Source organism: Anthonomus grandis, chromosome 1 (assembly GCF_022605725.1).
Source record: "Anthonomus grandis grandis chromosome 1, icAntGran1.3, whole genome shotgun sequence".
Classification (NCBI taxonomy): Eukaryota; Metazoa; Arthropoda; class Insecta; order Coleoptera; family Curculionidae; genus Anthonomus; species Anthonomus grandis.
In genome coordinates this window covers 8,615,884-8,642,943 of record NC_065546.1, presented here as the reverse complement: position 1 = coordinate 8,642,943, position 27,060 = coordinate 8,615,884, and the positions used below count along the sequence as shown (strand labels likewise).

At 30.0% G+C, this 27,060-nt stretch overlaps 1 protein-coding gene across 6 annotated transcripts in view; it reads left to right on the top strand.

Annotated features, from left to right (window-relative positions):
• The window catches only part of LOC126750358 (uncharacterized), a 188,090-nt gene that overhangs the window by 21,771 nt on the left and 139,259 nt on the right, over positions 1 to 27,060 (top strand). The window lies entirely within an intron of this gene.

The window sequence follows — 27,060 nt, the reverse complement described above, 5'->3', positions numbered from 1 at the left end:
ATTTTAGAAATTACTAGAACCATAATAAATTTAAAAATAATTAGTCTCCGCGTTGGGATAATATCAGAGATTTACCATTAAAACAAATATGGACAGAAATTTCTTTCTCGTTAATAAAATTTTTTAATACAGGTTGTTTTATAGATTGCCTTAATATCGGTATTATAAAACTGTTACATAACAGTGGTAATAGGAGGATAGTATCAAATTATAAGCTTTTTGATCTTTTGTTAAAAGAATGGTAAGCCAGTTTTTTGCCAAAAACAATATTTTGTCGAATTTTCAATTAGGGACTTAGAGAAGGAAGATCTACGCAGGATGCAATTGGAAAATATTTTTAGATTTCCAAGATGGTCGCCAGGGGGCGTAACCGCCATCTTAAACTTTTTAAATGATTTTTCACTGAAATCTACCCAGTAAATGTTACGAAAAAATATATGCAATGTAAAGATCAGCTCTACTCGAGTAATTTTTGTTTAACACTTTGTGACGTATCTATTAAAATAAAGTGGTGGGGAGTAATTCAATGTTTTTTTTAAATAAACAGCTGTAACTCCGAAACGACTAACGACTAACGGCGGTTACGCCCCGTGGCGACCATCTCAGAAATCTGAAAATATTTTTCACGGTATTCTTTCATCCACTTTAGTCATAAAATTTTTTACCGCAAGTCTCTACGACGAATAGTTTCCAAAATACAGCACTTTACATTCTTATCTGGCCACCCTGTACATACAGTGCGGCTCTTAATTGTCCTCCCCTCTTATCTTTTGAATGCGTTTATATAAAAATTTGAAATTTGGCACACATCATTAGTAACCTAAATACTACTTTTTGGTTCCTAGCTCATTTTGCAAAAATTCAAACAATAAAATTAAACAGAAAGGGAAGTCATGCAATACATGGACTAGGACAAAATGGTCCTAGAATATTAGGTCATTACTTCTACCCATAGCAAAATGGAAGCCTTTCAAAATGCAATTTTTCGTATTTTTATTTCCATTTAAAATAATTAAACTTTAGGTAACACAAAAATTTAACTATTTCGCTACAAAATATGTTGAAAATGTGCAGCAATAACTTCAAGTCAGTAAAATAATTTATTGGAGAACTCTTCACGAACATTTTGGAAAGTGGCAACATCAATATTGCGACATGCATTAATTATTCTTTGACGTAGTTCGAAGATAGATGCTGGCTGGGTGACGTGTAGACTTTTTGTTTAAAGTAGCCTCATAAAAAAAGTCCAGAGGTGTAAGATCGGGTGACCTGGCTGGCCACTGGGTAGGTCCCTTGCCAAATTTTGGTATAAATAGAGAGGCCCCACAATGTGATTTCCTAATATGCTAGCCCACACATTTATTTTTTCTGGGTATTGTGTGTGTGTTTCACGAAATATGTGGGGATTTACATCGCTTCAATAACGGACATTTTGTCTAAGAACATTACCATTCAAAAAAAATACATTCATCACTGTCATCACTGAAACAAATGTTCTTCACATAAGAAGACAGGGCATCCTATTTTCTGGGTCATTACTTTGCAGAATCACATACGTCGTCATGTTCTGTCAATTGATGAACCATTTGAATTTTATACGGATGAAATTTGTTGAAAAAATGTTTTTTAAGTACCCTTTTCACAGTAGCAGAAGATACAGCACACATGTCACTAACTGTGGAAGTAGACTGTTGTGGATCTTTTATTATAGCTGCTATAGTATTCACCTGTTTTTCCTCTGGACAGTTGGGACGCCCTGGATTCTTCCTACTGGCAACACCTGTTACCATTTACCCGTCTCGGTAAATTTCTGAATTAGCTCGCGAATATACTTTAAATATTCTCTCCTTTCGGTATTATTCGTTTTTAAAGGTATTGGTAAACCAAATAAGTTTTTGCGTGAAACCGTAACTCTTATGATAATAATGTGACATTGACAAAAAATACAAACTCTACAAACAACAGTACACCTACAAACAAATTACACTTGAACAGGTGTAGTAAAGGTATAGGTGTAGTAAGTATGTAAAATGATCGTTTTTTCATCGCATAAGTCGCATGACAATTCCCATGAATAAAAAAAAAAGGGGATTTTACACAAGTGTAACATACAACATTATTTCTACAACCGAAGAAATCATAGAAAAAAATCAAAAATATCAAATTACTTTACGCACTTGCGAAAAAAAATGTCAGAGATTTTTTTGACAAATTATAAATTAAATGTCAAATAAACGTCAAATTACTTTTTATACACTAGTGCGTCAAAAGACTTTTTTAGGCAGTAGAGCGTAAAAACTGAAACTCTATACACCCTGGAGAGTGTGCAAAGCGAGTATTTTCTTTTTCTGAATTTCATTGGTCTGAAATATAACAGAGAGTTAATACTTTGTATCTTTGTTAAGTGTTATTAATTAAAATTATTAAACTACTCGGCTTTATTTATATCTACCCGCTTTAATATTAGCACCTGACACAACCATTATGAAACCAAAATCACAAACAAGGGCTAATTATTAATAATATTATTATGATAAGATGTACAAGTTATAATATTCGATAAGCAATTATAGAATGAAAAATAAATATAGTTGATATAGATAAAGCAAATAATAAATTGAGTAAGTTCTCTAATCAATTGAACTTAGCTTAAAAGTCGCTAGCATGATCAAAACGAAAACAGATACATTTAGCTAAGGAGAGGCTAGTAATGTATATAAAATTAAATAGGAATATTTAAAGCCAAACGTCATAAGCCGCCAGGAAACATAACAAAAATTTGACTGAAAAAGCCAGAACTAAAACAGGAAGTAGAAATTTAGCAATTAACGTACTTTAAGCTATTTGCTACTTCAAATAATCCACAAAAGCTATATACAAATTTTAACATATCATATGTATTCTTAAAATATTAGCAGTATCCCAGAAGCTCTCTAACATTTCAAATTTTTTCAACAGATTTTCCAAACAAATATACGATATCTGAATCTAACAAAAAAGCAAATATTTCAAAAGTGTTTACAAAATCAAACCTATTTATGCTACCATATTACATAACGGTCCTATCTTTGGATCAAATTAATGTGTAAGAAACCTTAAACCACTTTACAAAACATACAAGGAAGTTACGGCTATACGTACTTTTACCATTGTTGAGCTAATTCTAAGAAAGCTAAATAATAGTCTATAAATTTTCAGCGATGTTTCGTTCTTGTTAAACATCACTATTTGAGGAAGCAACGTGCTATTACCATGGAACATCGGTTTTTGTTCGGGTTATTCTGAATTGCATGGAAGATGGTATTTTTGTTTAAAATAAGTATAGCGTTTAAAAAGAAGAGATCTTTATTTATTAGTATTTCTAAATTATATATAATTTGTTATAAATATAACTCTCTAAGTTCTTCTTTGATTCTGGATTATATATTTAAAATATATATTCTTTTTGCTTTAATTTTTTTATAATCATCGTATATAGAAATATCAAAAAGAAAACATTTTGTTGGGTCGGATAAGCTAAAACATACAACACATATATAATTTTTTTTTGGTTAAGTTTTCTTATTATTTTTCTTAAAAAACAAAAAATGTTAAGAATGAAGATTTGACTCTGATTACTTGCTTACTCTATTTTAGTCTTTTGAACTCTGGATTCGTTTTCTATATTTAGTCTTTTATCAGTAGTCTTAGATCTATTTTCCTGAGAACTGACTAACAATAAAGCAGTTATTAAATAGATTTTTGAAGTAATGTTCTATTTACTTATTTACTCATTTCAACTGATTTGTTTACAAAAATACAGCTGAGATAAGACAGAAATTACAAACTATGTAACGGAGTATTTAATGCTACCGACCTAAAAAAAACTCTCCGCCTCATTGAAACAATAGCATTAACATCTACCGGGTGAAGCAAATCAAGTTTTCAAACGCCTTTCAAAGGTCTTACATCATAACCCACTAACTGTTTCCCAAGTGATTTATCAATTAATTGTCTTCGATTGTTTTTCTATTTACTGTTATATAAAACAATTAAACGTGCGATAAAACATAAGACTCATCCGCATATAGATGTAGAGTAAGATATGGATGACAGAGAATTAGTTATGATGTGTTTATGAGCAGAATCATTATGGCAAGTATATAATAAGTAATTTAGGAAATTAGTTTATTGTTGTAATTGGGTATTCAGTTATACAATCTATGTTATTGGTGTATAAAGTCTAAAAGTAGGTTTTTATTATAGTTTGTAAATAAAGAGCCGTATAAATATAATATATACAGTGTGGTGACTTTAACTGGAATAAATTCAGTTAAACCTAATCAAAATTTATCTTGCAAAATTCCTAAGACCCGTCGATTTTTGTTTATTTTTTTTCACATTTCAAGTTCAACAAGGATAGTTTTTGTATTTTTTCACCTGCAGGGGGGTCCAAATTAACCCCAACTTTTTTTTTCAAATAGAAAGCCACTTTTTTTAAACTCTCATTGAAAAGAGCCCTTTTTCTTGATTAAATTGCCCTATTTACTTTTGTGATTATCTAAAGGAAAAATACGAAAAAAAAATTATTTTTTTTTAGGCTTTCCATTTGAAAAAAAAAGTTTGGGTTGGGTTGGGTTGGGCCCTCCCTGTAGGTGAAAAAATACAAAAACTATCTTGAAATGTGAAAAAAAATAAACAAAAATCGACGGGTCTCAGGAATTTTGCGAGATAAAATTTGATTAGTTTTAACTGAATTTATTCCATTTAAAGTCACCACACTGTATGTATAAGTTGTACGGCTCCAACCAAAACAAAGCAAAAACGGTATTAGTGCATTTATAGGATGTAAGGTAATGTTTTTCACTACCTTAAAACGTAGTAAAAGACGTTGTGGAACCAATAATTAACAGAATTCTCCGCATTCAGCGGTGAAGGCGGCGTAATCGTGAGAACGAGAAGATTTACAGTCATTTACTGTTACATTTTGCTATAGCAGCATCCTTTAGGTCACAGTATAGATTCTTTACTTTGAACGCTATGAATTTTTTTCTTTATTGCACATTTATTTGTATAATTACATATAGGTATATTTTGACTTCAAGGCAGCAATAATATCTTCAAATCATTGTTCTCTGCAATTTGGATTAGGGATTTTCCATATTTCCCCACTGTACAGAGTGTCTCATTTTGGGTACTTTTGCGAGATACCTCCGTTATTTTTAGAGATAGAGAGTTGCGGTTTTCGCGACACTGTGCTACTTATTCATAAAACTAAAGATGCCGTCAACAACATTTTCATAGCCCTTTTGGTTTTTAGGATACAGGACATTATGTATTTAGAGATCTCCATCATATCTCCGTTATCTAAAGTTTTTGTAAAAGTAAAAACTCATTCTTATAGATCTTTTTCCATAGAATCTAGTGGTGCAGATATATATATTTTTTCGTCAATAGTTTTTGAGTTATAACCCAAACTTATGTTTTTTTAAGCAGAACACCCTGTATATTTATAGTTCATAATATTGGCCTTTTTTTACCTTTTCGAAAATATATAACAGTGTGGACTTATTTTTAAAAATACGCAAATAAATAACAATTTTTTAAATTTAAATAAATAAATGTCAACTATCTTCGGGTTTTGATTGACATTTCTCTGTTTTTGATTGTGTTTATGCTCCAAAACCCATTTATTTTCGTTATTTATGAATTTTGTTAAAAAAATGGCAGCATTTGAAAATTATGAAAAATTTGATATGCTTGTATGTTTTATACAAAGCAATGAAAACGCTGAAGAAGTTTCGAAACTATATTTCCATAGGTAAGTTAAAAGCCAAAATCATTATATTTTCTTAATTTTGGTTGTGTTCAAACCGTAAAAAACATCATTTGGCTATCTTGAATATGGGAAATAGTAAATTTAAATTCTATTCGAATAATAGATAACAGTAATAGAGTGAGATATAATTATATGCTTGGTAGATATCCAGCGAGAAGGCAACCGTTTTTTGGTATATTTGCTTGTTTAAAGGATAATTTACTTGAGCACGGATCTTTTGTTTAGCAGCGTCCTAAAGTATTCGATAAAGAAAATAGGAAAAAAAAAGAAATAAATGTTTTAGGTTATATAGAAGCGACACCCTCGAGCTCACGCAGAAAATCGAAAAAAAAATTGGAGTGCCATAAACTGACGCACAACTAGATGGCACCTAGACATACTTGAGGAAGCTATTACAGAACTTCTGGAAAATATCCCTCTAGCCCAATATAACACTATCTACCTACAAAAAAATGGTGCCCCAAGTCATACTCTGGGCTAGTAAGGGCATTTCTTGAAAATAACTGTGCTCAAAGATGAATAGGTACCAACGGACCTGTTAGATGGTCTCCACGGTCCCCCGATCTCTGGATTTTAGATTTTTTTTATGGGGGTATATACAAGATCAAGTGTATAAAAGACAATGCAATAATCTAATAGAACTTCAAGACGCAATTCATCGAGAAGGAGACAAATTATTATTTTGAATGCTATTCAAAGGGTTACAAAGATATGCCAATTTTGCATCAGAGAGGATGGTGGTCATTTTGAAAATGCTGTTTTGTTACATTGTTATTTTGCTATATGGTTATTTTCTTATAGTGTTTACTAAATTTATATACTTGTTTAATATGTTCTTTTATTACAAAAAAAATAAGAATGATGCAATTCGTCGTTATTAACTTGTAACTTTTTATTTGTCTATTATTGTTATTTATGGCCTACTATTAAATTATGCATGCAATTTAGAAAATTGTTAGTTATTTGCGTATATTTAAAAATAAGTTCATACTATTATATATTTTTGATAAGGTAAAAAAAAGGCCAATATTATGAACTATAAATATTCAGGGTGTTCTATTTAAAAAAACATAAGTTTGGGTTATAACTCACAAAAAAAATATATCTCCAATGAATTCTACGGAAAAAAATCTATAAGAATGAGTTTTAACTTTTACAAAAACTTTAAAAATAACGGAGATACGAGGGGGTCCCAAAATGCAAAAATTTCAAAAATGCCCTGTATCTTAAAAAATAAAAGGGCTATGAAAATTTTGTTAACAGCATCTTTAGTCTTCCGAAAAAGTAGCACAGTGTCGCGAAAACCGCAACACTCTATCTCTAAAAATAACGGAGATATCCCGCAAAAGTACCCAAAATGGGACACTATAAATAATATCAAAATTTCTGTTTCCAGGTATAGGTCTCAGTTTTCTAAAATCACTTTCATCAACCATATTTCTCTCTTTTAGTTCTAGTTTTAATCATATCAAATGCCTTTGAGGAATCCCTCTAATGGTTCTCGAAGACCCTCAATAGATATTTCAGATATACAACCAAGTTGGAAGTTGTTAATTTTCTGTCATAAAAGTTGTTAGTCCTGAAAGATTCCAATGTCCGGAGTGTAATGATAGGATATTTTCAGATAAATACTCTCTTCAGTGTTAAGGGAATACCATATAGACCAATCATAAGTGATATTCAAACTAACAGTGAAGACATTATCAATGTTTTCACCAATACTTATCTTGAGTAAGTTTATTTCAATACTAACTTCTTTTAATATTCACATAAAAGTCATCAATATAGTTTATCTTTACTTATGTTTAGGAAACATATTTTTTAAATATCTCATATTTCTCTTAAGATGTGTGTGTATATGCCAAGTAAATACTGCTTCACCGCATCCTCTATAGTTTTATTATTTAAAAAACTCAAGAATAATAAACTAAAGACTCCTAAGAAATTATATTCTCTATAGATGAAATAATTATTTAATTTACGAATGTTCTTCCCTTTTTATAATTAATACCATTTACATAATTGCAAATATATACAAATTCCAAATCACTGCGGAAATCGGTGTAAACTGTATAAATTTAAAATGTAAATTGAAAAGGTTAATAGCGTATACCGAGTAGTATTTTAATTGCCAGCTACATTTCCATGAATTACCATTGTTTGTTAAATTAATTACATATTTAGATAAATCTTAGGGCTTTAGAGAAAGCCTTGCATGAAGAAAAAAACCGAATCACTTCTCGTTATTAATTAAGCGTTATTTAAGCACAAAAATTCTTGCAAAATCAAAATGGATATTGCAAATATTTACAGATGATGGCACTGTTTTTTTTTTTGGTTCAAATGGTTAGCACTGAATAACTATAATAAGACTAAATGTAGTAAAACGGTAAATTATTATTACTTTAATAAATAGCTATGTAAATCCACTTAAGATGATTGATAATGATGAGAATAAATAGTGAAGATTAATTATAGATGTGACCTGAGATACTAGTTTAATCATTTTAAAAAATACCATAAGCACTTTATGGCTTATAAGAAAATAAAAGGTTAAGTGCCTTTACACCCACCATAAAAAGTCGTAACATGTACTAAATTTTGATAAAAGTCTGGTTTCTTAAGCCATATAACACAGATAAGGAGTGTAGTTCTGAAAACAGGGACAATTTGTCTAGATAAGGGTTATGTTAAGAGTATATAATTATGCTTTTATTAGTGGTAGAATGGTTAAAATCATTTGTCAAGTTTAAATACCTTAGCTTTACTCGGAATACCTTAAACTTTTTTATTTGTATGAAATTTATGGATTCACAGGAAATCGTTACAATGAATGGGTAACCAAAAATACTTCGGTCATCCTCCACTAAATTTATTTAAAAAATTATTAATCCGATATCTTTCGGACATATTACATGTCCAGGGATAACAAATTAAGGAGTTTCGTCAATACATCTTATAGATATAGTGCCTCCGACAAGGTCAAAAGGTTAAAACGACTAAAAATGAACAGAAATGGCATATTAAGATACATGAGAATGGGTCTCAATCCTACGACAGAAAATAAGTCGTTTTTAATTTTAATTCTTTTATTTATTGTTGTTTTTATTCCCAATAACGGGTAGTTTTTTTGAGTTTTATTTGTTGAACGTATATGTTTTTTGTGATGTTCTGAATCTGATTATGGCAGTTTACACAGCCGAAATGCATAATACATTTAACTAAATGACCTACCTGCATTTTTCTTGGAGATAAATACTTCCCCATTTTGTAATCTTTATATGTATACACAATCCCCTACAAAATATGGACTTCTCTTCGACTAGAAAATAAGTGTTTTTTCTTATATAATACAAGAAACCAAAACTATGGACTTGCAGTCATTATCTACCTACCAGACTACTTATTTATTATTTTACAACATTTTTATGACCAACTTTCCTTGAAATGTCTTATATCCAAGAATTGAATGTGCAGAAAAAAAATAATATTAATGAAATATTCATGGCCCTAGAAACAAATAAAGTACAAACTGTTTTAAGCGCGAACGTTAACAACTGGTGATTTACTGTTATGTTAGCCCATAGCGTTAGGTAAGAATTCCGAAACAAAAAAATAATGTTCCACGCTTCAGGAAGTTCACGAGTAGAGACCCTCATTGCTTATTACGGTTTTTAAATGAGAAAAAAGCCGAAAGTTTTTATTATAGCTGTTTTTATTATCGCTAAGTTTATTACATGGTTTTTTGGATGTATATTATATCTTGACAAATAAGTGCAAGTTGCTGACTTAGTTGCCTGTTAATTTCGTTTCAAATTTAGTTAAGTTGGTATGGGTACGAAATTGGTAGGAATAATAAAATAATGCACCAAAATAAGAATTATAATAATATATAGATTAATTTTTTTGCAGCTCTATTATTGGGATTTTTGAACCTCCAAAGTTTTTGCAAGAAAACTGAGAATCAAAGATTATGTTTTTTTTAAACTCTGAAAATTATATTTTTGTAAAAGTTTTATTATTATGGAATTAAAGTTATATATTATTAGAAGTGGTATTTTGTGAAAGTATTGGTCAATTGTTCAAGAAAACTATTTGTTTCTAGCCAACGTTTCGAGTTATATTTACTTCATTTTCAGGGCTCTAAAATAGATAGAAAGAAATGGTGTTTAAAATTTTTTCCTTCTATAATCCTCTATAAATATTTGTTCAAAAACTATATAAAATAAAAGTTAACATACAATGACAGTATCTATTTCATAGAGTTTCAAGAAGGGAGGGAAAAGAAAAACTTAGAAAAACACTTACCGAAGTTGTAGTTCTGTCTCGTCAAATTAAAAAAAAAACATCGATCAATTCATGAATTTATTCATTCAATAGCCGTCGAGGACCTGTGGAATGGCCAGCTCGCTTGCCAGATTTGACACCTATAGACTTTTTTTTATGTGGCTATTTGAAGTAAAAGGTGTACGAATTTGAACCTGCTTCAGTACTGGATTTACGACAGACAATAAAGAATATTTGTAGAAATATCGATGATAGTGTATTTGAAAATGTTCGGTGTAAAATTTCGGACCGACTGTTCTTATGTCAAGATGTTCAAGGCAACCATTTCCAGCATCTTCTCAATTGAACTCAATATTTATGAATATATCATTTTCAATATGTACCACCATTTTGTAGTAGGTCAAGATATTGAATTTATATTTTAGGGTTATAAAGTACTCGCCAGGAGCTTCAAAATGATGTACGACAAAACCATCCTTTCTATTTAATTTTTTTCCCAAGATGGCGCTCAGCAGCCATCTTGAAATTTTCATTTGTCAATTGTGTTTTAAAACATAGTATTCATTCATCATTTGCATTACCTCAAGTTTCAATATTTTGAATTGATCTTTTTAAAAAATAAAGAGGGGGGGCATTAAAGAAAAGCACTGTATATATGTTAAAAAAAATATAATAGATATGGTTTAATATTTTAGGAATAGAGTGTTGTTGCTTGATTCCGGTACTTAAGTAGGTAATTTATAAATTAAATTTGAGTACGCAGATCTTAGGTTTCCAGTGTCGTGTCTAAAGTTGACAGTATTATGTTTTTTAATATGTAGCATTTCACTTATGTTGCGTTTAATTAAGAATTTTTGTTCGTCCAGAATATGTATGATACTAAAATAGAAAGAATGATCCAGTTCCCTAACATGTTCAACTAGTTGTTACGTTTTTCGTCAAGACAGTTGTTACATATTTAGGAGGAATTTTGTATTTATATATACTGACAAATTTATAGGAGTTTCACTTTTTTTGCGCTAAATAATCTGCATCCTATAGTGTTGATATTACTGAAAGTGATTTTAATTTATTCGCATGAGCTAACGGTTTCGATAAAGCTTTGATATACGGAATCTTAAAGTACGCTTGGTTTGTGGCTTTGGTGATGGTTGATGGATGTGTAGTAGGGTCACTATATAGTATCTTTCTAATAAATGAAACTGGGTAATTATTTTGAAATAAAAATTGCTGAATGAGATTTATACTTTTGTCATGAAATTGTTGACTTGAGAGAGATATTCGAGGTTGTTAATGGTTGTGAAAATAGTTTATGAATCTCTCTGAAAATGTGGGTTTGTGATACAAACCTACGAGGAGTCTATTGCTGTTACTTATGACATTAGTGTCCAAGAATGATATAGAGTGAGTGTCTTCAAGTTCTATAGTAAACTGTAGTCTTGGGTGAAACGAATTAAAAACTTAAATAATCCCGCCCTCACACCCTGTAGGTACGAAGGTCAGAATATCATCGACATATCTCTTAAAAAACGCCACAGAAAAAGATAGTTTACTGAGGCAATTTAAATGAGTATTTTGTAATTCTGACATCACTATATCTGAGCAAATCGGTGTCATATAATTACCCATACCAAGTCCAAAAGTTTGTTCATAGAAATTTCCATTGAATTTGAAATAGCTACTCTCGATCTAAAAATCAAACAAGCTCAAAAGTCACTCAAGGATAGTGTGGTATTTTTTTGAAATTACTGACCATCGTTGGACTGGATGAAATTGGAAAATTCAAAAGAGTTGCACGCAAATTATTAGTCTCTTTAAAAAGCATATCAACATATCATAATTATAGATATATAATTTGTTGGTTCCACTTATGTTCAAGAACCAGAAAGACCAATTTTTCTAATTAAAAAAATATTCGGTTTACTACATTTTTGTATGTCTGTACACTTAATGGTTATGGACAATAAGTTTTAATTTTTTATCGCCCTAAGAATTTCCTAAAACTTAAGCTTTATTTCTATATTTGACCTCACATTTAATTGACTTAGTAATTTAAGCGTGGATATTAATACTTTTTCCATCAGAATGATTTAACATGTGTTGAAGTGCACTTATATCGAAATAAAGTCAAATAAAATTTCAATTTCCACTCGGTTTCTTCGGCTAATTTTGTGTGTTAAGTCTAGATTTGCATCTGTATTTCATTCTATTCTTTTCAATTTCGCAAAAGATGAAATACCGTAACTTTTAACACTAGTGTTTAAAAGTACAAAATGAAAAACTCGCGATAAGGATAAGAAACTGGATGATTTAGGCAAATTAAATGCAAGAAAATTTAAGAAACTATATAAGAAGAAAAAAAAAAGTCTTTTGTTATATTTTGCCACTAAATTACGTATAAATATAAAAACCATTTAAATTACGAAAGTAAATGTTATTAAACCAATTGCTTTCTTTGTCAAATCATAAATCACATAGTACTCTTTATGTAGCTAACACGTAACCCTCTGTAAATAACAACTTTACTCATACAGAATCCCTTTCAGCATCGCGTAGACCAATAAATAATCCACTCATAAGTAAAAGTAAAATCCTAGTACAAGTTGGAGAATTTTTTCGTTAAGAAGATGCAACATAATCGTGCATCGTACTATTGCATTCCCTCGATAGTATTGAGTGGTTTATGGAGTAGCCTGTCGTGCAGAACCGGCTCTAAATTATTTCTGTTTATTTCGCTTAGGATATTTACGAGCGTCGTATATCATATTTATTAGGTATATCGCATCGAAATCCAAGATTTTCTTCTTCGTCTTCGCCTTGCGCTATTGGAATCCACGTCACATTTTCTATCTTATGGCAATTAAAAGCATTTATTTTTTTATTTAGTTATAGAATATTGCTTATAGCAAAATTTTTAGAGGGAAGAATGAAACTGAAAGAATGCTAGTAAAGTTACCTAAATCTCCTTAAGTTTTCTCTGTTTTATAATTTTTGCATATCACTTAATGAGTCTAATATTTTTTGCTTAAAAATAGTTTAACCAATGATCATGATTGAAATTCAAGAAAAAAAAAACCAAGCAAACCAATAGTACTACTAGAAATATCAAATTTAAAGAAACGTTTGAATGAAGTAAATTTAACACAAGGTAATGTGGTAATATAACGTGAAATACAACTATATTATATCTAAAATACATTTGCAATTGCTATTTCCTTTAAAATATCCATTATATTTGCAATTTGCAGATTCTATTTTTCAAAAAAATATTTTGATATATAAGGTTTATTTAATTTTTTTAGTCTATCCAAGCAAAAACTAAACTATAATTAATCATAAAATAACTATAAACCAATCCTTTTTAAAAAAAAATAAAATAGGCATGCCACACCTACATATTTATGTAATAAACAAAAAATAATTTACATGGTCCGGTAAATAAAACCATACCAGGTTTTAACCGGAATACAATTCGGTATACCATACAAGGCAAGACCCCGGGTCGTGCCTTGGTTTTACTTACCAAATTTATTTACTTTGATAACGAAATGTCAGATTATAGTATTACCAAACAATCGTTGTTTGTGTAAGACAAGACTGAAACAAACCAAGAAATATCGTTTTAGTTAATATAACTATATACAGTATTCAGCGTTTTATTTAAAATTCAGGTATTTTTTTCTTCTTTTATCTTTTAGACACATCGATTAGTAGAGTCACTTGCGCGTTTTTTGAAATAAAGAAACTATGTCGTCAACAGTCATTTTTTAAAATAGACCCTGAATATGATGGTATTTTACAATTATATGATATATTCTAAATACTTTTTCTATAGCAAAGCATATGCCTAAAGTCAATGGCTGATCAAATATGACGTAAGAGACTAACAAAACGGAGTAAATTAAGACAAAAACTTATTCCAGATTTAGAGCAACTCATGTTTAATTTCTTGTCCATTTGATTCAATGCGCCCTTTACAATGAAAATTTTGGTTACAGGATGTCTGAAGTAGAAACTATGACTGATTTCTTAGAAAGTAAGTAGAAATTATTTTCGCACAGTTTTTAAATTTCAGAACCTACTTGATAATGGTTTCTCATGTATCTGTCTGAAGATGCTACGCTGAATGTGAGAATAATCCCCGCTTTACGATTAGTACGATATCTAGGAATTGGAATTTATCAGTAGCAAAAATACTTCATGTAAATAAATATAATCCTTATAAAGTACAACTGATACATGAATTGTTAGGTTACAATTTTGACCGCCGGGTGCAGATTCTTGAGCCTAATAATTATAATGGAAATTTAATTCGAAATATTATTTTTTCTAATGTGACCACCCTTACAGCAAATGGACATGTTATCAGGCAAAATTGCAGATATTGGGGTCAAAAAATTAATATGTAAGGGCAGGTATTGTGAAAAATTGAATGCTTGGACCCTTTTTTTAAAAAACAATTAACGGAGAGCGCTACTTGGAATTTCTACGGTTTGAACTTAATCCACAAGAGGCGTGATAACAAGATATGGTTTCAATAAGATGAGGCATCTTTGAACTTTGCCATCACCATACGATAATTTCTTAACGCAACTTTTTCGAACAGATGGATTGGACGAAGAGGACCGATTGAGTGGCTACCAATGTATCATCCATCCACAAGTGATGTGGAGTATAGAAATAATAAAAATACCCTGTATAGAAAATTTTAATTGCAAAAAACGCGCAAGGACAAAAAAGTGACAAGCACACTCTGACAATTATGCTGATCTAGTTTGTGTATTGTAAAAAATTAAACCTTTGTGCTAGTTCAGGTTCCTTATTGCGTGTTTGTTTTTGGTGATTTAATTTTAAGTGATCGAGTCTTTACTTTAATAGATTTAGTTTGGGTTTCTTTAGCCTTATGATTTGTCAATAGCCTTATAGTTGCTTAATTAGTGATTTCTTCACTGTTTTCTGAGACTCAACTTTTTAGGTCTGGATTTCATCTCGACTTCTTTACTGCCTTGTTTGGTATGCTCGAATCCACTGTTAGGGATTCATATTAAAACAATATTGTTTGAGTCATCTGCTCCCATCACTGCTGCAAAGCCGTAGATGATAATTTATATACTAGACATGCTTTTTAAACTTAAGTTTATCATTAATAGTTATTCTCAAAAATCCAAGGTTTCTCCAAAATTTCTAAGGTTTTTAGGAATTATACTCCCAATGCATAAAACGCAAATGAATCTACAATAGTTGTAAGCTTTAAAGAACTGAGACCATTATATAAAATAAGAACAGAATCTTTGACGAACTTGACTCTTTAAGACCTTACTGACTGATAGGTACACAAATAAAGATTTTAGTTTTTGATAAAGATCAAAATACCAGAACAGTCTATGTAGGATTTTAAGAAATATACACACTCATTATTAATTATTAATGAAATATTCTGGTTTTAATTGATGTGTGGTGGACGATAGTGGTTCATAATACATGATTATTAATAAAACAAAAGGTCTCTGCTGATAAGACGAGTATCTAATTAAGTGACATTAATATGACATTAAGTCTTATATACAGGGTGTCACAAAATTCGGTGCAAATATTTTAAAAGTGTATTGTTGGAGTTGATATATACCTATACCCCTATTTAGGATTATAATACGAGAGTTGGACATAGCATCGATTCTAGATATGGTCCTATTTTCTCTCTCATATTCCATTAAATGTATTTTATCTAAATCTCATTGACAATATGTATTTTAGTTCTAATAATATTTCCTTATTTTGTAAAAAAAATATAGTAGTCATATTTACAATGCATAGACTTTTTCAAGTTTATCAAACTTTTGAAATTTATTTTTATTATATGTCTGTATCTTTTTATACTCGATTCACAATATTTTTTTAGAAAATATTTTAAAGTAATTTTAGATATAATTTTAAACTTAAGAATAACAAAGATCGGGTTATTTAGTCAAATAATGTAAAATATTTACCATCATAGGTAGTTACATAGAGATTTTTTAATTAGACATTCTTAATCAGAAGCTGACTTTATTTCCATTATATTAAATTTGTAGTATAAACAAGTTTTTTAATATACATTTTTAAAGAATACAGGTAAAATTTTTAAAAATTGCATTTTTAAATAGGAATGTATTTAGTAATTAAAAAAATATTGAATATCGAAATAGACCTAAGAAATCAATATGTGCCTAAATATATTGTATTATTTTATTTATCTACCATTCTCTATGGTTAATTTAAGTAAAAGCAGTTTCTTCTTCGTTTCATCTTATTTAAAATCATCGTCTCAGCTCGAGTTGATTTTGATGTAAACCGATATAAAGGGAAAACGTTTAGTGGGACCCTTCTAACTTCACGTTCCAAATGGAAATTTCCACATAATATGAATTTAAACTTTCTTTATATTTTTTTTACAATTAAATAATAGTTTACAAACTATTTACTAAAAGCGTTAAGATCATAGCAGATGCATATCGAACACGTTAAAATTTATTTTAATAAAAATACTAAATTGATGTGATGAGAGAAAATAGGTTTATAAAATGAAACAAAATAGATGTAATGTGATTGCTTCAGAAATATGTTTTAGTGTTTCAGAATTAATTAAATTATACGTTTTTTTCTATGAGCGTGTGTCCTAAAAGGCACGTCCTTAAAGTTACAGTCCGCGCGATTTGCTTGAAGAAGATCGAATATTTAGTACAGTGACTACAGTTATGCGTCCAAAATTTGCAAGTCCGCATGCTTTCTAGTTCTCTTGAAATTTTCCATCCCAAAAATGCTCTAAAGCCAATTTTAGGGAAGGATTGATGGGAGCTTACTCTTTTGATCGCCCATATCTTTCAAGCGATTTTCTCGAAAACACTTAATTATGCCGAAAAAATGCAACAGACAAATTTTTTTTATTTTTTCATGGTTAACTAGACTGTGTTGCTAGATTTTTAAATTTCTTATAGGAAATCGAAGATACGCGCCATCAGAAGGGTAAGCTCTGCTGAATCTTCCCCTAAAATCAGATTTACAGCATTTTTGGGATGGAAAATAAAAAATCACCCAAAAAACCAAGACATTAAATTTTCGGAAGAATTGATGCATAATTGTAGTTACGGTTCCAAATAATCGATTTTCTTTAAGCAATTCGCGGGCTGTAGCTCTGAGGGGGCGCATTTTAGGACAGATGTTAATACGAAAAAAAATTCTTATTTTCCTAAAATATTTGCACCGAATTTAGGAGCACCATGTATTAAGTCCATTACTTCGACTGATTATAAAAACATAACCAAGTTTGGCCATACCTTTTAAATTTTGTCTCTACTTAAAATGTTTTTCAATAAATATTGAAACTAGGAGTGTTTGTCAAAGAAACCCTTCCGTTTTCATGCACTTAATGCGAGTGAAAGAATAATAAAAGTACTAACGGTAACTGTTGTTCCGCCTAATTTATAATTCACATCAATACCATTTTCTTAGTCGATATTGACATTATATTAACACGTTCTTCAAACACAGACGTTTAAAATTCTATAGGCGAAGCTTTAAAATGAACATCAGGCTAGAATTATTAATGAGACCCACACGGCGTGCGATGTGTTGCATTGTTTTGTTGCTTGTCAGAACTGTCACTTTTAGTATTTTATTTTTGTCTTTTATGGTGTGACATATATTTTTAAAAGGACCATTAATTATTCACTCAGTCAGTTGCTTAATTGATTTGATTCGAAAAGTTCATCAGAATTTAACATTTAACAAAATTACTTAATAGAGTATTAAATCTAAACAAACTTAATGCATGTTAATCTTCAATTTAACTTTTTTTGGAAGAATAAAGTTTTCAATGCGGTTTTTTATTATTTTAGGAATTAAGCCGTTTAAATTCATCAAAATAGCTCGTTTTATTATAATCGAGAAAATAATGAGACCGTGTCTCATCCTTTGACACAAAGAGGTTTGACCACAAATCAACCATGGTTCAGTAACCTTTGTGCCATCAGTAACATCAGTTTATCGTGGTATATAAGCAGGTGGTACACCGCACATTTTGCCGTTAAAAAACACCAGCTGAAGAGTTTAAATTTATCATTTATCTACATACATAGGCGGCTAAGTAACTCTACCAGTTTATTTATACTTAATATGGGTTTGAAATATATAAATTGCATTTTCAACAATAGTATTCTAAGACCAAATTAATACTAACTTCCTTAAAAATGTGTTTAAGGCAAAATCCATACTACCATTGGTACTCCAGTTTTTTCCGTTTACCAGTAAATTTTAGAAAAAAGTGACAAATGGCATTTATCTAGATTTGTTAATAGCATATGGTACTAACAATCATAGTTTGCTGATTAAAAAATTAAATCTTTATCTAAAAGAAGTAAATAGTTTGAACTGGCTTGAGTCTCATAACTCTAAGGTTTACAAGAAAATAATTAAAAAAACAGGACTTAGTATTATCTTTATCTAGGCAATTTAATTATTGATGAAAACTTTTGCACTTTAAGTCTATGATTACATTCGTTAAAGTCAATTGTTAAGCATATTTTACAGGTCATTACAAACTAATTTCTCGCCTTAATGGTTTTAATGGTTTAGGCTTTTAATGTTAATTAACGGAAGCAATTATTTATTTTTTACGATCTGCAATTTCTTTTATATTTCTCTGTTAATTTTCTTTGGGTGCCTATACAAAAACCGCAATTGTATAAAAACACTGAGACACTTTTCCCATAAAAGGTTCTAATTTAAAAAAATGTTAATTCGTAGGAAAATCTTACAATTAGCCGTGAATAATCAGTTACAGTACAGTAAGCATAACCATCGAGCATCACTGCCCAATTTGAATAGAAGTATCAAAAAAAGAAAAATCAACTAACTTTCATTTTATTGGAAATTTTTATCATGCATAATATTTCTAAAAATAACTACATTCTCAGAGTAGTTATGCACTCAGAGTTTTTTTGCACCAGTTTTCTTTAGGAATTTCCCAATATGGCCCATAAAACGTTATATACTTTCTGGAAGTATTTTTCAGTTTCACAAGGGGTATTTGAATGTGACTAGGAGATACATGCTATTTTTATTTAAAATTACTCTTCCATCAACCAGCACCTTAGTCTTAAAATCCTTAATATTGCTAATTTAATTGCAGTTTTTATATTTACATTCATAATTCTATCTAGGCATCAGTTTATATTTAAAAGCACTGAGTGGCATTTGGAAATCCTTTTCAGAATAGCTTTATTAACTCTATAATAAATAATAATAATATAATAATAATAATAATAATAATGTATATTCCTGCTGATCCTTTACAACTTATCCATCTGTATATACAGATTTAGATTACATAATATATTTACTGATATTTATTAAATTAAATTAAGGTTATTGAGTTTGGTCATCCATTTAAGTCCATAGTTAAAGCAAGGAAATACTTGATTTGCTTCGGAGGGTGTCGTGTTTAGGTTGAGGTTTTTCATTGCCGGAGGTATATAATTTCTTTGGACCTGAGGTTAGTAGATTATTCTCCCCATCTCAATGTTAGACATTGATATTGTGATCTGTCCGCTTTCTTCAAATCCTCTGATCATAGGCCTAACAATATTGAGCCTTAATACAAAATGGGATGTAAAAATTGTCTTATGTGTTTCCTTCGGCTGCTCACCAGGCCATCTGTACACCTACCAAATCGATACAATTTCTCATTCAAAAGTTCTTTAACTTTTGTAATGACCCTCTTGGCTCTAGCTCAATTATTTGAGAAGATATAAGTGATTTACCATAAGTCCTTCTTGAGAAAATCGTTTTTTTTCCTTAGTTGGAAAGATTTAGGGATGATTTGTTCTAAAGTGGTCATTTTTGATCTAATAAGGCTCATAGTTCACAACATACCTTAGGAATTTATAATAGAATAATTAGGAGCCTGTGAGCATTATCCTAATATAATTAATAACGGCAAAAATAAATAGGAATTCATGGAAAAATGGAATGGAAAGAGGTTCGTAGTCTATTGACTGCAAGGAGTTTTTTCTTAATAAGGAATTTTTTAGTACTCAAGCAATTATTTCTTTATATCAAACACTTGACATCATTTTCAATAATTTTTTGCTTTATTCCAGGCACTTCATAAATTATTGTAAAATGAATTCATTTTTCAGGCATTTGAAATTGAATGCAATTTTTTTAGCATATGAGGCAATTTTTGAAATTATTCCAGGCACTTGAAATATAATGATGAAATTTTTTAATAATCTCCAGGCATTAAGGATACTTTCTTACGTCATTTGGGCGTTTAATGATTTTTTAAGAATCTTTAATATATTTTAAATTATTTTTATTTTTGTTTCAGGTATATAATTTTTTTCTGTCTTTTAGGCATCTGTAGTAATTTTCCATGTTTTTTGGGTAATTTATTATTTTACTTTAGGCATTTCACGTCACGTGGTATCCAGGTATTGCAATTAATTTTTCACACCCTTTAGGCATTTTAAATATGCAAAATTTTATATGAATTTACAATAATTTATGAAGTGCCTGGAATAATGTAAACAAACAATTATTTCAAATAAATAAATAAAAATGAATGATGGAATGAATGAAAAATGAAAATAAATAAATTCAAATGCCTGGAATTAAATAAATAAATATTTATTATTAAATAAATATTTAAAATTGCCTAAAAGAGATTAAAATTAATAAAGGCAAGTTCTTGAAATTAAAAAAAAAATACAGAAAAGAAAGAGAGAAAATATACGGTCTTGTTTTATAGTCCAGGCACTAGTGATATAATTTTGCATGGATTTTTATTAATTTATTAAAAGCAATTAATTTACAAAAAACGCCTGGACTATTAAATTCTGGCTTTAAAAAATATTAAATGTATTGGAGCGAGAAAGCAACATTGCGCAAGGATGACACAGACAAAGACAACACTGTTAAGTGACAGTACGTTAGAGCAAAAGGTCTTGTTTTATAGTCCAGGCACCAACGATATAATTTTGCATTTATATTATTGCATATATTATCAAAATTACATGAAAGATATAGAGAATAATATCAAGTGCCTGGAATATAAAAGTTATTAAAAAAAACGAATAACAAAATAAAAACACCAGTTTCTGGTTAATTTAACTCTAGATCAACTCCCAGGGAAGATATGAGTTATTTACTTGCAATCTTGTCTAAAAAAGAGTTATTTATAGTAGAAATCAAAAAATCTCTAGTTGTTTATTCAATACTTTATTACCAATTTAATGAAGTTTACTTTATGATTCTAGCTTTAGTAGATCAGAAGTTATCCATCGAAAACTTGAAGCTTGAAGGGCAGCAAGGTTCTGCTAATGTACATCAAAATTCAAATGGATACATCTCATGTATTCTTCATATAATAAAAATGAGAGTAACAGTTATTTTCTATTTTCTTTTATTTTTTCGCAAAAGTGTATTTAAAAAAAAACTGTACCACGCAAGATTTAATGCGACTTTTATTATATGGAAAGTCGGCCTGCAAATCTAGGAAATAGTTGTTTGTTTGACCTACAGTCATTGCAGACGATAACAGTATGTTTTTCTATCACACTAACAACGTCCTACGACAATGGGCGTTTCTAATAAACCATTAACTATTATTATATTTGTCCATGGCGCCATATATTTTCTCAACTAATAACTGACCTGGTTAAGAGTTCTTTCTGCTCAAGTACTACCCACTACTAAATTCTTTTTTTTCCAAGTTATTTTAATCAATTCTATTGTAAATAGTGAATTAAGTACGTAAGCAAGCATTATTATTCATAAAATATATTTACATCATCAGCCTCTTTAGGTATTCATATTGTCAAATGGTCATTTCCTTCTTCCTGCAAGGTAATTCCATAGCATAACATTAGCAACTATTGTCTAACAAAAGTAATATTATTTCAAATGATGGATAGAAGTATTGTAGAAGGCACATTTTGGAAGCCTACCTAAAAGCATTATATATTTTATTTCATTCTTGTTTTAAAGTCATAAACAATAAAGCCCGTAGGTAAAAGGTGCATATTCCTGTTCACCGGGTCGTAACTGATTTGTGTGTCATCGCAAGTCTGCGAATACAGTAGGTAACGACGCGACATGATAATAATGCAGTGGACGCGAACAAGAGTCGTAGGTTTTGGTTTTAAAGAATTAACTATGTATGCATTTCAAATTAATGAGAGGTAAATAAATACTAATAGATTATTAAATATTTTTAAAAGAAATTTGATCTCTTTCTGTTTGACCAAGAAAAATCTGACCAATCTTTTGTGGAATTTGTTTATTATATTCCAGACGTGTTTGATAGAGTTTGATAGTTCGAGTTAATAGCGAAAGTGTGACTATAGAAAAATATATTGAGACTGTCATCTTGAAGGAATTGTAAGATGAATCCAGCAGTATATGTAACATTTGCCTTTGAAATATATACATATCTATGTTTTAAATTAATATAACTGGCAATATCCGTTTACTCATCATTTATTTTTATTTTTAACTACTTCTTTGACTGCCAGAGGATTAGTACTTGAGAATTTTTTGTCATACTTTAATAATATTTATTTCTAGATATAAAGCTATATTATTATAGGCAGGGTTAAACGTGTAATATTTGTATTTTGCTTTTTTTTTAATACTTACCATTATTTTCTATTTTAAGGATATCTGTCGTAGTTAAGTAGGTATAAGTTATGTTATAATTATTATGGGCGCGTTTCAAGAGCATTTGAGCATCAAGAGCAATGGATTCTTTGGTTTTTGTTTGTATAGTTTTGTTTCCAGATAGTATGGGTTCTGAGCATTGGCTAAGGGGCGACTGAGTTTAGGGCGTGTGGATTCCTATTCTACTTAACTATGGCTAACTTTGAGCCCTAAATTCAGGATTTGACAGATGAATGAAATTTGTTTACGATTTTAACATTTATGTTTTAGCGTTATCGGAAAGATGGCTCTCTTCTAAGTATTGTTCGAGTACGTATAGAATTAATGGCTATACATTTCTTAGAAGGAGAACGTAGGGGAGGCAAGGCGATGTTCGATTTTTTGTAAAATCTAACCTACAAGTCCAGATTGTGGACACTGAATTCATTTGTGGTAGAATAAGAATTCATAAGCAGAACATTTTATTATTATGTCTGTATCGATTTATTTTAAAATTTTTTTGAAATTTTTTTAACTATGACTCTTTCAATGATTATTCTTGTTGGGGATTTCAACATTGATTTTTGAAGTAGCTCTACACATCTAACATAATTTTTAAGGCTTCTTCATACATTTAGTTTGTCTCAACGGATGAATAAACCGACTCGGTGTCTTATATAATAATACTTAATTACTTCCTTCTAGATTTAATTATTACATGGTGTCAAAAAAATTGCTTCTCTACCTATTTCAGATACAATCTCAGATTATTGTTTAATTTATTCCATTTTCAATATGATATTACCTAAAGAAAAATGAAATATGAAAAGTATTATAATATTATCAGCAATACTCTTTATAAACAAGAAGCTTCTCAATTACCATGGGAAATGTTCCATCACACAAATAATATTAATGTTAAAATAGATATTTTTATTTAATAAATATGCACCATTGCAGTTTAAAAGATTACCGGATAGGCTTTATACTACATTGGTCACCAGCAACAATAAATTAAGGGATAAAGCTGATAAAAGATTTTTAAAGGATAAAACGGAAAATTTTATGAATTGCTAATTTAAGAAATTTTACTGAACATTATCCGTGAAAAAATGCTTACTATAAAAGTTTGCTAGAAACATGGAATAAATGATTTTGGAATAAAAATGTAAAAAAAATTAAATAATAAATATAGTACATAGCACTGATTCTATAATTCCTCCTAATTTAAATAATGCTAATATACTTATTTTGCTCATTATAGTAATTTAAGGCTAAATTGCGTGAAGAATCAAGCCACAACCAAAAAAAATGGCTTAAACCACTAAAAGGAACAACCAACCAACAAGATTATCCCTTAAAAATAATTCATAAGATCTTTTATTACTGGGGTAGCTCCAGAAATGAGAAAAATATTATAAATTTCCATAAGTTGTCTTATCTGGAATATGGTTGTAAATGTGACAAAATAGAAACCAATAGGGAGAAATACTTTGCTTCAATTAAATTGACTGTACCTTTTGAAGATCATGCCAAACATTTGTGTGCTGATACATGGCCTGATGCATTTTCTGAACCTACAGATCCAAGGGAAGGTGCCATTGAATTCCAGTTGAGATGAATTAGATCTCTCAGAAACAAGGTTCCTATATTTAAAGCATTTTTTAGTTAATAAGGATTGTGAAATACTGTATCCGAGTTAAGACTGGCTGGTCACTGATGACCAGCTCACTCTCCTATAGTTTTCATCTAGACAACAATTTACTGGCGATAGTACAGTTATTTTCCTGAAAAACTGCTATTGTTCAGTTTAAAAAAAAGTCGCAAGTAGTAAATGTCACAAATTTAGAAAAATGTTTGAACGTTATATTTATCCTAATGATTTATTTTTATATATTCCAGCATTCTAGAGATCATCCTCGTGAAATTCTGTAATATTTTCAAGGGAATTTAGAGGATTTAAAAAAAATCAGTTATATTATAGGGGATTACTTTAATTTGTACTTGGATAATATTTTTGTTGATATTCCTGAAAGCACATTTCCATCCTTTTTTAAAAGAGCTATAGTTATCCCAATTCATCAAAAGGGAGAAGTGTCATCAGTTCATCATATTTTTTGAAATTGAAAATCCCCTTTCTGAGTGCCTATTTGGCTTTAGAAGGGAGAGAAACTCTCCGGTATCATGGATGGTTATACCAGCCTTGAATGAAGCTCAGCCGTGTTATGTGACTTAAGCAAGGCATTTGATTGCATGTATTACGCCATACTGCTAAATAAACTAAGATAATATATATGAAAGAGCCTTGTATTGAACTTCTGGCATCTTATTTGAGGGACCGAGTCCAGTGCATCAGAGTAGGTGGTGCGCTATCAGCAAGCAGTGCCCGCAAGCATCGGTGCTCAGTCCATTGTTGTTTTTAGTTTATATCAACGATCTACCTCTGATACGTCCAGGGAGTAAATACACTCTACTACACAAAAAAAGTTTGCTGATAACATAACAATCATGGTCTGTGAGAGCTCATTGGATTTGTCTTTGATGTGATCCCAGTTGGCTGGCGAGATGACTGGGGAGTGGTTTTCAGGTAACAGGCTACTGTTGAATACAGGGAAGATAAATAAATACTGGCAGGCTCAAATACAGGCACTTCACTAAAATTTCTGGGTATCCAGCTGGAACCAGTAGTCCTGTGAAATCAGCATATAAATAGTCTGGCCGGTTGACTCGCAAGAAATTTCCTTATTGCTCAACTTGAGAATTTACATTTCACAAAGTGCACTTCGCACAGTCTATTTTTCAGTATTCCGTTCTCCTATGTGTTTATGCTATCCTGGTATGGAGACAAGCTCCTCAAGTATTTCGCATTTGTGATTAACAAAGAAAAACAAAGCCTTGCACTCAGTGGTAGGGCTGAGCTGTAGGCAAGACTACCGGGAAGCATTTGGTATACTGAAAACTTTGAGGTTGTCATCATTATTTATCTACATGAAAAGGAATTATCTAGGCATTGACACACGTCAAGATATACATTTTTATCCTACAAGGCACAGGTTGGATGCTGCACTTCCTTAGAACAGACTAAAGAGAAAACATAATTTTGCTTAATAAATTCAGTCCTAAAAAGAGATATTAAAGATCATTACTAAAGATATATTAAACATCAGAAATTAAATAGAAATATTAATTAAGGAGCATAAAAAATTAAAAAAAACTATCTTTTTGTTAAAAATTTATGATTTCCGCATGCATTTGACTCATAAAAGCGAATTTTCCATTTTCTTGATATTTTCAGATCTTAACTAATTATTACTCGTCACAAAAGAGCAATTAGTAAAACTTATTACGCTTTCTCTTCGAAACCCCCCAAGTTCGTTTGTGAACGCTAATACGTTACCGCTTGAATAATTTATTATTATAAAATTTCGATGGTAATTTTTTTGTATTCTCTTTCGTTCATTTAATAATACTTGTTTTTTATTGTTATGATGGCGAGCTTTATAATTATTACCGAAAGTAAGAGTGGTAAAAGTAAAAAGATGACTTTACAAAAACATCGTGTAATTTAAATTTATCGATTACGACACTTTAACAGGCAGAGGCAACTTAATAGAATAAGTTTTAACGTCATATTTATTATTAGGATCGCATTTATGAAAAATTATACTTTTTTATAAAAAACTTTAATAAGATTCAATAGTTGTCTCCAATTCTAATATTGCAGAAACGTTTCAGCTCATTTTATTTCTTGGAAATTTAATTCTAAAAATATCTGAATTGGCTCGGAGGCTAATACCTATACGTCTTTTAATGAAATGATAATTCAATTCCTAAATCTGAATTCCAAATTGGCATTGAAAACATTTTTAATAGGTTTCTGCACTTCAAAGAACTTAGGTAAATTCATTTTTCGTTTCGAGCAAGTACTTGAATTCTACATTGGTCATTATTTTTTCATTAACTTCTTCAAGCAGGTGAATCAAGGAATCAAAAATACTTCTACTTTAACTGCTGCTGTATAAATACTATTAAATTTAATTAGAATATTTAAAAAATTTTCAATTGTCTGGATGATGTAGTTTTTTTCCTGGCAGTTTAACATAAGTATCAAGGCGGCTAAGAAGAAATTAAAAGTGACTTGTTTTGAATCAAACAAATATATATATATTTTTTTTTTGAAGAAACAACAAAGTTTATTTGCCAGTTGAAGAAGAAACTAAAAATAAGCTCTTCAATATTCATCCAAATAAGGAGTAACATTTTTTGCCCTTATTTTTGCC